This window comes from Bos javanicus, chromosome 1 (assembly GCF_032452875.1).
Source record: "Bos javanicus breed banteng chromosome 1, ARS-OSU_banteng_1.0, whole genome shotgun sequence".
In the NCBI taxonomy this organism is placed as follows: domain Eukaryota; kingdom Metazoa; phylum Chordata; class Mammalia; order Artiodactyla; family Bovidae; genus Bos; species Bos javanicus.
Window position 1 is genome coordinate 14,623,214 of NC_083868.1, and position 15,661 is coordinate 14,638,874.

The following is a 15,661-nucleotide window of genomic DNA, read 5'->3' on the forward strand; positions in this document are numbered from 1 at the left end:
TCAGAAAACTAAGAACATGGCATCCAGTCCCATCACTTCACGGCAAATAGATGGGGAAACAGGGGAAACAGTGGCAGATTTTATTTTTCTGGGCTCCAAAATCACTGCAGATGGTGATTGCAGCCATGAAATTAAAAGATGCTTACTCCTTGGAAGGAAAGTTATGACCAACATAGACAGCATATTAAAAAGCAGAGACATTACTTTGTCAACAAAGGTCTGTCTAGTCAAGGCTGTGGTTTTTCCAGTAGTCATGTATGGATGTGAGAGTTTTACTATAAGGAAAGTTGAGCACTGAAGAATTGATGCATTTGAACTGTGTTGTTAGAGAAGACTCTTGAGAGTCCCTTGGACTGCAAGGAGATCCAACCAGTCCATCCTAAAGGAGATCAGTCCTGGGTGTTCATTGGAAGGACTGATGTTGAAGCTGAAACTCCAATACTTTGGCCACCTGATGCATAGAGCTGACTCATTTGAAATGACCCTGATGCTGGGAAAGATGGAGGGCAGGAAGAGAAGGGGACAACAGCGGATTAGATGGATGGTATCACCGACGCAATGGTCATGTGTTTGGGTGAATTTCGGGAGTTGGTGATGGGCAGGGAGGCCTGGCGTGCTGCGATTCATGGGGTTGCAAACAGTTGGACATGCCTGAGTGACTGAAGTGAGCTGAATTATGTACTTAATAATATTATGTATGTGCTAAGTGTTCAGTAGTCTCCTATGCATTGTGATACCATGGACTGTCACCTGCCAGACTCCTCTGTCCATGTAATTTTCCAGGCCAGAATACTGGAGTGAGTTGCCATTTCCTATGCCAGAGGATCTTCCCAACCCAGAAATCTACGCACATTTCTTGCATATTATATATCATATTAAATTATGTGTAACATATATATAAGTTGCATGTAACATACAGTAGACAGTTATAATATAGTTTAATTGTTTAATTATAGCTTTAATATATAGTTAAATTACCAAATATTAACAAAAATTGGGAGTCTCTGATTTAGAGACCTTTTAATATTTTTTAAACTCCTTTTACTCTGGTAACAAGGTAAAGACAATAAATAATTAAGTAACATAAATATCAGAGAGTTATATTGATGATTTGTATTTAGACATATTTATATTGACAAAAACTATCATTTGTCTTTCCAAAATGGTTGTATATATTTACAGTTCAACCAGCCATATATGAGACCATTGTTCCATATCCTTAAAAAAAATAGGTAATTTTCAGTCTTTCAAATATTGTATATCTTGTTGGGTGTAGTGAAATCTTACTGAAATTTAACTAAAGTTTCCCTTAAGATTAAAGGTAATGGGTAGACTTTTATGTGCTCATATTTCTACATACTTAGTAACATGTCTCTTTAAAGCATTTGCCTATATTTGAGTTGTTTGTCTACTTATTGCTGGATCATGAGTTTGTTTGTTTCCAATTTATGATAGCAATTATTTGTAACACATACATAGTTATTCTCTCTACAGCAAAATGCAGGTATGTTTATTATTTATCAAACACTAATATGGCTTTCCTGGTGGCTCAATCAGTAAAGAATCTGTCTGCAGTGCTGGAAACCTGGTTTGATTCCTGGGTTGGAAAGATACCCTGGAGAAGGGAATGGCTACCCTCTCCAGTATTCTACCCTGCAGAATTCAATAATATAGTCATTCCTCAAGAGAAAAGGGATAGCATGTTTAGTGCCCATTTTAAAAGATTCAAAATCTATAAGCTCAGTGTTCCCTCTCCTGTAATGCTATTGAGTGTGGTTGCTAGTAATCATCTGATCCACTTTCTATTGCTCTGTGGGAATTCTGGACTCGGGGTGTAGGTTAAATTAATGCTGGTATTCTGCCTACTGCTATTTCCATGAGGAATAAACTTCTCTTTATTTCTAACTCAGGAATTTTCCTGTCAACTGCCAGGACCCATAAACTGTGGCAGCCTAACTTGTTAACTTGCAAGTAGTTTAAAATTTCAGGCCTTACACAATTCTGCAGTATGACTTCATCTGGTGGGCAGCTGTTTATGATATATTTATATTTATATATCTCTATCAATGCACTCTTATAGTCTCATAGTGATTTCCAAAGAGATTTTATATGAGAAAACAAATAGGCAAGCATACCTCAGTCTTGGTTTTTAAAACATTCTGGTATCAATTGACAAGGCCTGTCCTGCATTATTTACCCTGTACTTAGGTGGTTATGTAATAAAATTGGGGGAAAATTCTCCCAGTGATTAGAATGTCAAAAATGAATCTTATGTTTATCTTTCTTGATATGTCCAGGGATGAAATATGGACTGATTTATACACAGTAAACCATGGCTTGATATACGATCATGGAGTTGTTGACTTGGAGATCTGTTACAGGTTTATATTCATTGCAAAACAGGTATTTAAAACATATTTTGTGTACTTTTGTAATGTACACCAAATTTCACCATCATAATGGATCATCTTGATAATTAAGGATATCATGTAGCTAGTTGTTTATATTATCGCTAGTTTGCTTTCTCAGCCATACCATACTTGTTCATTATCATAACTAGCTATGACATATTCCTGAGTACTACTTCTGTCAGTGGTAGAGATCAATGCTGAGTTACCAATATACTACTTTTCCATAAGAAAACAAGCTAGCTACCTGGCAGCAAATTGATTATGTTGAGGTTTTATTTTACCAAAATTAATGGAGAAAATATGTTTTCTTTACTAGATAAGTGAATTAATCTTAATATTGATTTACCTCTTGTGCTTCTGATGCTTCTCTTCGTGTTGTCATATGTGGCTTTAGTTACTATGTTGTTCACTTCCCTGCTGCCTCACAAGACATTGCTTTTGATAAGTGAATAGTTGTAAAACAAAGAAGGCAATAAGCAACACCTCAAAGAAGTTTGTGGTCTTACTACACATGTAATATTGAGAAAGATTTGTAACAGAATATTGAAATATCAGTTACAGTGCCATCTAGGTAGATAGCTTACATGTTTAAGTACTCATCTATAAAAGCATACCATGCACTTGAAATTGGACATAGTACTTTATTGCAAACCAGAACTCAAATATAAGAACCAAGAGATGCAAGGCAGAATAAATACTCTCTCACTACTACCTTCCCCACTGTCTCGGTGGGTAAAGAATCTTCCTGCAGTGCAGGAGACACAGGAGATGTGGGTTCAATCCCTGGGTCAGGAACATCCCCTGAAGAAGGAAATGGGAACCCACTCCACTATTCATGCCTGGAAAATCTCATGAACAGAGGAGCCAGGTGGGCTACAGTCCATGGGGTTGCAAAGAGTTGGACACAACTGAGTGACTAACACTTTCACTACTACCTTAATTACATTCTCAGTTATCCTTAATTCTTATTTTCCCAATTTTACCCACCTGTGATTTAGAGGTATTTTTTTTTTCTCCAAGGTATTGTTTCTGTGTTTCTACCATGGAAAACAGTAATAGTTCCACTTAACTAGAGTTTAATCCAAGAAGCCAATGGCACCCCACTCCAGTCCTCTTGCCTGGAAAATCCCATGGACAGAGGAGCCTGTTAGGCTGCAGTCCATGAGGTCGATAGAGTCGGACACGACTGAGCGACTTCACTTTCACTTTTCACTTTCACACATTGGAGAAGGAAATGGCAACCCACTCCAGTGTTCTTGCCTGGAGAATCTCAGGGATGGGGAAATCTGGTGGGCTGCCGTCTCTGCGGTCACACAGAGTCGGACACGACTGAAGTGACTTAGCAGTAGCAGTAGCAGAGTTTAATACTATCTCCTTTCCATTTTGATTTCTTCATGCAAACTGGCCATTGCAGATTCTGAAACATCCACCACTAAAACACCATCAGTGACTATTGTAATTGATATTTATTATCATAATCAAGAAGAAATGAGAGTGCTATAGGGTAAGGGTTTTCTAATTGAAAGTCAGAAATTTCTCTAGGGCACCCAGTTATGGCTCCAGTGATGATGAATTTTGTTCCTTCCTTATTGTGAAAAAGGGTGACCATCTGCTCATTTGTATAATATTTACACCATGCAGTGTGGAAACATGTTTTTGGTTATTATTGTTTCTGTAATTTGTATAGAAGGGTGTATTTGAAAGCTGATCATCCAAAGGGACAGATTGTGCAGGATGTTTTCCTTTTTTTATTGAAAACTACCATTGCCAATCTAATATCTTGCTGTGTAGCAGAGGCTGGAAACCTAGCAACTACATTTACCAGACTCCCTTGACTGCAGGTTTCCAAATTAAAAGCACGTATGTGAAGTTTAGAAATTAAAAGAAAAACATAAGCTATTATTCAACACCTGCAAAAAGGGCTAACTGCTCGGGAAGACGGAATAAATGATTTTTTGCAGTGGCTTCTAGGACATGTACAATGAATCACCTTATATGATTCAGGCAGCTGGACCACTGGAGGTAGCTTCCTATGACTTCTACACCAACAGGTTTCCTCCACTGGGTCCTCATGATACTTGTTCTCCATTCTGTTGCCCACTGCAATGGTTTTGATGGCAACATATTTCTTCTATAAAATTCATTTAATAAAATACCTACAGTATTTTCTGTTCTCATAAGAAAACTTTGATTTACATGTCAATTTCCATCTATTTTAGGAAATCAACAGTTCCTTTTTGATTTTTACATGAGTTCTTTTTAGATTGCTTAGCAGAGACAATTATTCTTTATTCTGATGGTCTCTATTAAGATATGATTTAAATTAAAATAAACAAAAAGTAAATTAAAAGAGCCCATCTTGGAGAAGGAAATGGCAACCCACTCCAGTATTCTTGCCTGGACAACATGGACAGAGGAGCCTGGCAGGCTACAGTTCATGGGATCGCAGAGTCAGATACAACAGCACAAATGCAAGAGCCCATCTGAGGTTATTGATGTTTGAGGTTATTGACATTTCTCCGAGCAATCTTGATTCCAGCTTGTGTGTTATCCAACCTAGCACTTCGCATGATGTATTCTCCATATAAGTTAAATAAGCAGGGTGACAATATATAGCCTTGATGTACTACGTTCCTGATTTGGAACCTGTCTGTTGTTCCATGTCCAGTTCTAATTGTTGCTTCTGGACCTGCATACAGATTTCTCAGGAGGCAGTCAGATGGTCTGGTATTCCCATCTCTTGAAAAATTTTCCACAGTTTGTTGTGATCCACACAGTCTAAGGCTTTGGTATAGTCAATAAAGCAGAAGTAAATGTTTTTCTGGAACTCTCTTGCTTTTTAATGATCCAGCAGATGTTGGCAATTTGATCTCTGGTTCCTCTGCCTTTTCAAAATCCAGCTTGAACATCTGAAAATTCACAGTTCACATACTGTTGAAGCCTGGCTTGGAGAATTTTGATCATTACTTTGCTAGCTTGTGAGATGAGTGCAATGGTACAGTAGCTTGAACATTCTTTGGCATTGCCTTTCTTTGGGATTAGAAACTCCAACACGTTGGCCACCTGATGCAAAGAACTGACTCATTTGAAAAGACCCTGACGCTGGGAAAGATTGAAGGCAATAGGAGAAGGGGACAACAGAGGATAACATGGTTGGGTGGCATCCACAACTAGATGGACATGAGTTTAAGTTCCGGGAGTTGGTGATGGACAGGAAAGCTTGGCATGCTGCAGTTCATGGGGTCACAGAGTCAGACACAACTGAGCGACTGAACTGAAATGAAGAGTCCATCTAACCTTCAAATGCCAGGCTGGATGAAACACAAGCTGGAATCAAGATTGCCAGGAGAAATATCAATAACTTCAGATATGTAGATAACACCACCCTTATAGCAAAAAGCGAAGAACTAAAGAGCGTCTTGATGAAAGTGAAAGAGGAAAGTGAAAAAGTTGGCTCCAAAATCACTGCAGATGGTGACTGCAGCCATGAAATTAAAAGACACTTGTTCCTTGCAAGAAAAGCTATGACCAACCCAGACAGCATATTAAAAAGCAGAGACATTCCTTTGCCAAAAAAGGTCCATCTAGTCAAAGTTATGGTTTTTTCACTAGTCATATATGAATGTGAGAGCTGGACTATAAAGAAAGCTGAGCACCGAAGAAATGATGCAGTTGAACTGTGGTGCTGGAGAAGACTCTTGAGAGTCCCTTGGACACCAAGGAGATCCAACCAGTCCATCCTACAGGAAATCAGTCCTGAATATTCGTTGGAAGGACTGATGCTGAAACCGAAGCTGCAGTACTTTGGGCACCTGATGTGAAGAACTGACTCATTTGAAAAGACTCTGATGCTGGGAAAGATTGAAGGAGGGTGAAGGGGATGACAAAGAATAAGATGGTTTGGTGGCATCACCAACTAGATGGAAATGAATTTGGGCAATCTCCAGGAGTTGGTGATGGATAGGGAAGCCTGGCATGCTGAAGTTCATGGGGTCACAAAGAGTTGAACATGACTGAGCAACTGAACTGCACTGAAACTTCAAAACTTGCTGAAAGGCATGCTACATTCTATGCACAAACATTTCTGTTCTATATTTTAGTGATTTTTGAACCCTTTTGTAGTTTAGAGTCACTTGCAAGACTCATTAAAACAGTTTTCTGGGCCTCAACCTCAGATTGAATTTCCATAGATTTGGAATGGGTCTATGTATTCATATTTCTAACAAGTACCCAGGTAATGTTCATGGCCATGTTCATTACTAGTTCATGTACCATGCTTGGAAGCCACTGCTCTCTCTTTATTTTAATACTTCACTGGTTTTTCATTTTCTCCAATTTGATAGGTCATCTTACATTTTTCAGCAGATTTTACATTTCATTTTTCTTTTCTACTGTAGACTCACTACTTGTCACTAATTCCTCTTTTCTCTGCTAGCTTATTTGCCCAAGCCTAATTATTTCTGGTAAATCTTTTTATTAGCAACCAGTTATTTTAATAAAATAGGTTATAGGCATTCAAAATATGAAGCTCTCATATTAATAATACTTTTACAAATAATTATTGGTGAAAAACTGTAAACATAAAAGAACAAAACACAAAACTCATTTTGGAAATCATGTATATGTGTACTTCTGTGCATTTATGTGTGTACTTCTGTGTATTTAAGTCAATTTTCAAATCTGTCTCTAATATACTTTAACAGCTGCTGCTGCTAAGTTGCTTCAGTCGTGTCTGACTCTGTGCGACCCCATAGACAGCAGCCCACCAGGCTCCCCCGTCCCTGGGATTCTCCAGGCAAGAACACTGGAGTGGGTTGCCATTTCCTTCTCCAATGCGTGAAAGTGAAAAATGAAAGGGAAGTCGCTCAGTCGTGTCCGACTCTTAGCGAGCCCATGGACTGTAGCCTACCAGGCTCCGCTGTCCATGGGATTTTCCAGGCGAGAGTACTGGAGTGGGGCGCCATTGCCTTCTCCGTATGCTTTAACTCTCTCCCCTTAAATCTGGTCTTTGCAATTGTTATTCAAAGATGTATCTTTCTCAAAGACAAATCAACTGTTTCAATTGGTCAATTCAATCTAACTGGCAATAAAGTTGATTATATGATTCCATGAAGAACTGATTAATCCTGTGAGTGTATAATCTGTCCTAGAGCAATTCATAATCATTTAGGGAACTTTTCTAATTGATTCTTTCATAGATTTTATTTCATTTCAAAGTGGAACAAACAAAGAATCAACTTGGTTGGTCAGAGGCAATATAACCTGGTGTTTAAAACATAATCTTTTGGCATTCTGATCTACTAGTTGCCCATTTTCACACAGAGACTAAAGCTAGTGAATGTATCTAATTTTAGTCTCTTTTCTAAATGATAATAATAATTTTGATTTTAAGTAGTATTAAGAGAAGATCCCCTGGAACAGGGACTGGCAACCCACTTCCATATTCTTGCCTGGAGAAGTCCATGGACAGAGGAGCCTGGCAGACTACAGTCCATGATCACAAAGAGCTGGGACACAACTGAATGAATAACACTTTCACTTTTTCACTTTCACATATTATTAACCATATTTTCTGATGATCCTATAAGTGAGTATATATAAAATGCTTAGAAGAGTCAATAGTTATTAAATAAAAAACCTAACCAGGTAAGACTATAAATTTAGACTATCCTTTAGATTTCATGATTCATCTTCTGATTAAAATATGGAAATGCATAAATTTAATAGTGGAACCTGAATGTCATTGTTGTTGTTCAGTCACTAAGTCATGTCTGACACTGTGACTCCAAGGAATGAAACATGCCAAGCTTCCCTGTCCTTCACTTTCTCCTGGAGTTTGCTCAAACTCATATCCATTGAGTTGATGATGCCATCTAACCATCTTGTCCTCTTTTGCCCCCTTCTCCTCCTGCCCTCATTCTTACCAAGCATCAGGGTCTTTTCCAATGAGTCAGCGCTTCTCATCAGGTGACCAGAGTATTGTAGCTTCAGCTTCAGCTTTAGCATCAGTCCTTCTGATGAATAGTCAGGGTTGTTTTTCTTTAGGATTGACTGGTTTAATCTTCTTGCTGTCCAAGGGACTCTCAGGAGTCTTCTCGAGCAGCACAATTCTAAAGCATCAATTCTTTAGTTCTCAGCCTTCTTAATGGTTCAGCTTTCACATCTGTACATGACTATTGGAAAAATTGTAGCCTTGAGTATAGGGACCTTTGTCAGCAAAGTGAAGTCTCTGCTTTTTGAAACACTTGTCTCGGATTGTCATAACTTTTCTTCCAAGAAGCAATTATCTTTCAAGTTCAAGGCTACAGTCACTGTCCACAGAGATTTTTGAGCCCCAAATCATAGGCCGATGCAGCCTATATAAGCCCAAGTCAGGCAGGCATTGACTTAGATCTGTTTTGGAAGTGGAACTTACTTGGTGAGGCAGCTCCATTCAGCAGAGGACAGTTCTCTAAGAAAAGGCAACTATGAAATTTAACAGATGACAGGATGCAAAAAATAAAACTGTTGATATTATGGTTTGTTTCCTGATTGCTTTAATGGAATACTTTGTGGTGAGGAAGGTTCAATGTAATTTTTAAGAGCATACATGCAGAAGCAAATGACTGAATTAAAATTCAAACTCAAACACATAGGAATAGTTTGGGGCAAGTTAATTAACCTTTTGTGTCATATATTTTTGAATCTGAAAAGACACAGATGATATTGAAATATCTTTATCATAGGGCACTTGTAAAGGTTAAATCAGATCATAAATGTTAAGATTTCCAAACTGTGTTTGACCCAAATTAAGCAATACATGAATGTATTTCATTATCATTAATATTTTTAGTCCTTCATGAAAATATGTGGGAAGACAGGAGGGTAACAAAATGTATATGAGGTACTCTCTCTCCTCAAAATAGAATAATACTGAGAACGTATTCTTACAACTGGCTTTTATAATTAAGAATATCTATGTCAGATAATTTTTCATGTATTCATAAATATAATACTTTGGTCAATTTCCCATGGATATTTATTTTATATTTCAGCAGTTGTTAACAATATTGCAATAAAATGCTACATGTAATTTTTGTAGAGAGAGAAGTTACTGTCATTTAAAATATCTAGAATTAGAATTTCTATGCCTGAGAAAAGTATATTTTAGTTTTACATGACTTTTGTCAGATGTTCTTCTGTAATATTTAACAGTATTTTTCTATAAAGTGTTATCAGAATGCTTGTTTCTTCTCAAAATGTAAATTTTTCCTTCAGTGTACTCACCGTGTGTATTTTTTTTTAATATGGTATGTCAAAATGTATTAGACATGCAAAATTGTTCAATCCTAAAGGAAACCAGTCCTGAATATTCATTGGAAGGATTGATGCTGAAGCTCCAATATTTGGTCACTTGATGTGAATAACTGAGTCATTGGAAAAGATCCTACTGCTGGGAAGGATTGAAGGTGGAAGGAGAAGGGGATGACAGGATAAGATGGTTGGATGGCATCACTGACTTGATGGACATGAGTTTGAGTAAGCTCCAGGTGTTGGTGATGGACAGGGAAGCCTTGTGTGCTGCAGTTTGTGGTGTCACAAAGAGGCGGATGCAACTGAGTGACTGAACTGAACTGATTAGTAATTAATTTTTTATTCAGCTTTCTATGAAATAAATTGATAAACTTTCTTCTTTTCTTGCCCATAGTTATAACTAATCATTGTGTTTATAAACATATAAGAAAGTCTATATACATATATATTAACAAATTATATATCCATGTTGTAATGCTTCTCATAAGTTTGGGAAACAAAAAATTTTAGTTGCATAACCTCTACCATCAACCATTTATCTTTCTTTACTAATTTATATTTGTTTACTTTTTTTGTTTACCAATATTTGTTTACACTCACTATTTCAAATTTCTCACTTCCATTTTCTCTCTCTGTTTTAAGTGCAATCTAATTTTCACATTTTATGATGAGAGAAAGTACAATTTATTATATTTATTATCAATTAAGCACATATAATTACCACATGGAAAAAGAAGTAAAACATTAATAGGAACCCCAAACATTCCACATACCTCTTACTAATGTCACTTCTTCAATGTAATTAATTTGCATTTCTTTAACGTTTTCTCTCCTGTATTACTACAGTTGCTATGTCATGTCTGACTCTGTGACTCCATAGACTACAGCACACCAGTTTTCCCTGGCCTTCACTATCTCCTGGAGTTTGCTCAAACACGTTCATTGAGTTGATAATTCCATTCAACCATAATTTCACTATGTGTTCAGTCACTTAGTCATGTCTGACTCTGACCCTTTGCGACTCCATGGACTGAAGACTGCTAGGCTCTTCTCTCCATGGAATTCTCCAGGAAGAATACTGGAATGAGTGGTCATTCCCTTTGTTGTTGTTGTTGTTTGGTTGCTCAGTTGTGTCTGACTATTTGTTACCCCGTGGACTGTAGCACATTAGGTTTCCCTGTCCTTCACCATTTCCCAGAGTGTGCTCAAACTCGTCCATTGAGTCGATGATGCCATCCAACCATCTCATCCTCTGTTGCCCCCTTCTCCTTCTGTCCTCAGTCTTTCCAAGCATCAGGGTCTTTGCCAATGAGTGAGCTCTTTGCATCAGCTGGCCAAAGTATTGGAGCTTCAGCTTGAATGTTCACAATTGATTTCCTTTAAGAAATCCTACAAATTTGGTCTGCTTGTTGATAAATTGTGCATCAAGAAGAGAATGAAGTTTGTTACTTTGTGCCTGGCTTCACTGATTGCATTACATCTGTAAGATTTATTTTTATAAAAAGATTAAAAGAGTTCAGGTGGCATTACTAAGTGGATGAACATGAGTTTGAGCAAGTTCGAGCAGTTGGTGATGGACAGGGAAGCCTAACATGCTGTAGTCCATGGGGTCACAAAGAGTCAGACACAACTGAGAGACTGGACTGAACTGAACTGAAGGAGTTCATTATTTTTTATTTTTAATTATGAATATATCTCAATTTACTTTTATGTTATAGTATTGCTTGACATTCATGTTTCTAGGATTTAACTACTACAGTTTTGTTTTGCAGAACAGTTTCCTTATTTCTTGGTGCAAATAGTGATGTGTGTCTGAATACATGTGTTCAGCTTCAGTAAATACTTCTAAAATTCAGTAGAGATTTTTACAAAGAAGTTGGGCTAATTTACTCTTTCACCAATAGATCCATATTCTCATGAATTCTTTATATTTTAAATCTTTGGAACCTAGTCATCAGACTAGGTTCACAATTTTTAAAATACTTTTTTTTGTTGATTAGTAATGATGCTGAAAACTTTTTCAGATTAAGAGTTCAGAATATTTTCTTTTTTAAAATGACCCATAAGATCTCTTGATTTTGTAGTTTATTATTTTCCTTATTTAGCTATAGACCTGTATCATTTATTGATAATATTTTAGTTAAATAAGCTGCATATATTTTCAAAGGATGGTATTCACCTTTTTTTTTTTTGGGTACTTTTGTTATGTTTTTAGTATTAATATATTTAATTTTTAATTAATTGTGATTTTTATATATTTATTAAAAGTATTATGTACAAGCCAAGAAGTTATTTTCACATATTATATACAGTTTAGATTTGAACTTAGACATATAATTTATTTAAAATTTTGTGTAGAATGAAGAAAGAAATTAGATTTCATATATATATGTGAATATTCAATGGTCTCAGTATTACTTATTGAAAAATACTGTCTACCACTCAGTTCAATATTTTAAAAAATTTATCTCTGTCCCAATCTACACTATCTTAATTACTACAGATTTATAATTTTCCTGATATCTATAAAATAAATTATTTTTTGTTTTCTATTTTAAAACAATATTTTGGCTTTTCTTGTTCCATTTTTACCCAAATATGCTTTGGAGTCTACTTGTTAGATTTTTTGTTGTTGTTGTTAAGATTGATTTAAATCAGAATAATTTTTTGACAATGAGCATCGTTTTCAAATTAACTCTTCTGAACAATATATATGATATATCTTTGCTATTAACTATGTGTTTTTCTTTTTTATTTCCCTAGTCTTTTATAATTTTCTTTGTGCCTTTCACATTTTGTTGAATACTTTCTGAGTGTTTTATATATATTATTAAAATTAGAATTTACATGTATTTACATTCATAAGTGTGTAATTTGTATATAAATTCAATAGAAAAATTTTTTTCTTTTGTGTTCTGTAAGATTTCTAAACCCAGTTTTAAATCCCTAAATGTATTTTCAGTCTATTGTGTGTTCCACATCTTTATGTTGAATATCTTCATGAAAAATGGGAACTTAATTTATATCTTTCTGATTTTGATAGCATCATTTCTTTTTCTTGCATTACTGCACTACCTAGAAACTGCAGTTAAATATTATGTTAAAGTGGTGGTATTTGTAATCTTTATTATTTTTCATGGCATGTAACATTTTAGTCTTTATAAAATAAACAATTGAAATTATCTTCTCTAGTATAATTTATTTTATTAACTTATGTTTTTAAACTTTTCATTTTCTCCCATCTAAAGTTTTCCCAACTTCTTAATATGGATATTAGTTCTTTAAAACTTTTTTCTTACTAATATTTGCCTCTAAGATTATGTCATGTCATTTATAGCAATGTAAAGAAGTATTCATATATATTATTTTTCTTATAAATCTCTTAAATATTCTATGATTTAATTATGATTTTTCTATAATGGTTTATTTAAGAACTTATTTTCTTAATTTACCAAACCATTGCCATTTTCTTATAGGATGTTGTATATGAACTTCAAACTATTTTTTAATTGAGGTATAATTGATATATAGCATTCTATTAGTATAAGGTATAAATATAATAATTCAGTATTTGTATACACTGTGAAATGATCACTACAATAGTTATCTTTTACTATACAAAAAATATTGTTTTACTTGTGATAAATTTAAGTATTTATACTCTTGGCAACTTTCAAGTGTATATATACTACAGTATTTACTAACAACAGTCACCTTGCTATACATTGTATCTCCATGCCTTATTTATTTTATAATCAGAAATGTGTACCTCTTGACTCTTCACCCATCTCATCTTACCTCATACTACCTCCAGAAACCACCATCCTGTTTTCTGTATCTGTGTGTTTTATTTTTAATTATGCTTTATAGATTCCACATTTAGGTGAAATCATATAATATTTTTTGTTTTCTCTTTGACCAACTTCACTTAGCATAATTTTCTCAAAGCTTTTCCCATGTTGTAGCAAATGACAAGATTTCTTTTTTTTTTTTCTTTTTGTTGCTAATACTATTCCATTGCATATGCATACCACATCTTCTTTATCAACTCATCCATCAAAGAGCACTTGGCTTTTTAATATTTTGGCTATTTTAAATAGTGCTGTAGTAAACACATGGATGTTTACATCCTTCTGAATTAGTGTTTTTCTTTTGTTCATATAAATACCTAGGTGTAGAAGTGCTGAATCATATAATAATTTTGCTTTTAACTATTTGAGGATCCTTTGTAGTGGTTTTCATAGTGGCCACACCAGTTTGTATTCCCATTAGCAATATAATAGTTTCCCCTTTTCTGCATATCTTTTCTAAGACTTGATATTTATGTACATTTTAGACATTAACCACTAATCAGATATCTGGTTATGAATATTTCTCCCCCTCAGTAGGTGGCCTTTTCATTTGGTTTCCAGTTTCCTTTGCTATATTGATATATCCTTTGATATAATTCCATTCATCACTTTTTGCTTTTGTTACCTTTGGTTTTGAAGTCAGGAAAAAAAAATCAGCAAGACTGATTTCAAGGAGTTAATTGTCTATGTTTACTTCTAGGAGTTTGATGGTTTCATATCTTAGATTCCAGTTTTTAATCCATTTTGAGTTAATCTTTATGAGTGGTATAAGATAGCAACCTATTTTCTTTTTGTACAATTGTAAAATTGTACAATTTTCCCAGCCCCATTTATTGAAGAAACTGTCCTTTCCCCAATACATATATTGTTGTCTCCCTGGTTGTAAATTATTTGGAAATGTATATGTGGGCTTATTTCTGGGATCCCTATTCTGTTGCATTGACCTATGTGTCTATTTTTATGCCACTATCATACTGTTTTGATTACTGTAGTTTTGCAATATAGTTTGAAATCCCCATCTCTGCCTGTCCAACCCATCTCCAAGTGGCCCTTTTATCTTGTGGAGGAGTTGTTCAGCTAATTTTCAAGTATTTTTTCAGAGGGACTTGATCCAGGTATAGATATAGATTCTGTGTGTCTATGGGAGGAGATGTGTTCAGGATTTTCCTATGCTGCCGTATTGAACTTCCTCTTCCAATGATCTCAAATTAATTATTTTTTCTACTTGAAAAAAAAATTCTGTATGATTTTGGTCATGGGAGACTTTCTGATATTTGCTTTTATAACTAGTATATACCATCCTTTTTACAACTGTTTTAATTTTTTAAGAGTATGAATCTGATGATGTTGAGTCTCTATCTCCATGAGTCTCCACGTAGATTTTGCCTTAAATGTCTGAAGCCATGTTAAATGGCACACCCAGATTTAGACTGTTTCATCTTCTTGTACTATTACCAATATAATTTTGTTAGAAATTACCTCGTCTTTAAATAACTCAGATTTAAAAGATCTACATCTTAATTGTACTTTTCAAGCACTTTGATCTCCATCATACTCATTCTTACAAATATCCTATTATTGTCCTATATTTAATTAAATATATAATTTAAGTCCTAAATAAATTGCAATTGTCTTCTTATGCTCATACCATTATAGTGATGGTTTCATATGAATATATACATATATAGGGGGAGGTCCTAAGATGGCAGAGAAATAGGATGGGAGACCACTTTCTCCCCCACAAATTCATCAAAAGAACATTTGAACACTGAGTAAATTCCAATCTCAGAGACCTTTGGGACAATGTTAAATGCCCAACATTCAAATCATAGGAGTCCCAGAAGAAGAAGACAAAAGGAAAAAACATGAGAAAATACTTGAGGAGATAATAGTTGAAAACTTCCCTAAAATGGGGAAGGAAATAATCACCCAAGTCCAAGAAACCCAGAGAGTCCCAAACAGGATAAACCCAAGGCGAAACACCCCAAGATACATATTAATCAAATTAACGAAGATCAAACACAAAGAACAAATATTAAAAGCAGCAAGGGAAAAATAACAAATAACACACAAGAGGATTCCATACGGATAACAGCTTATCTTTCG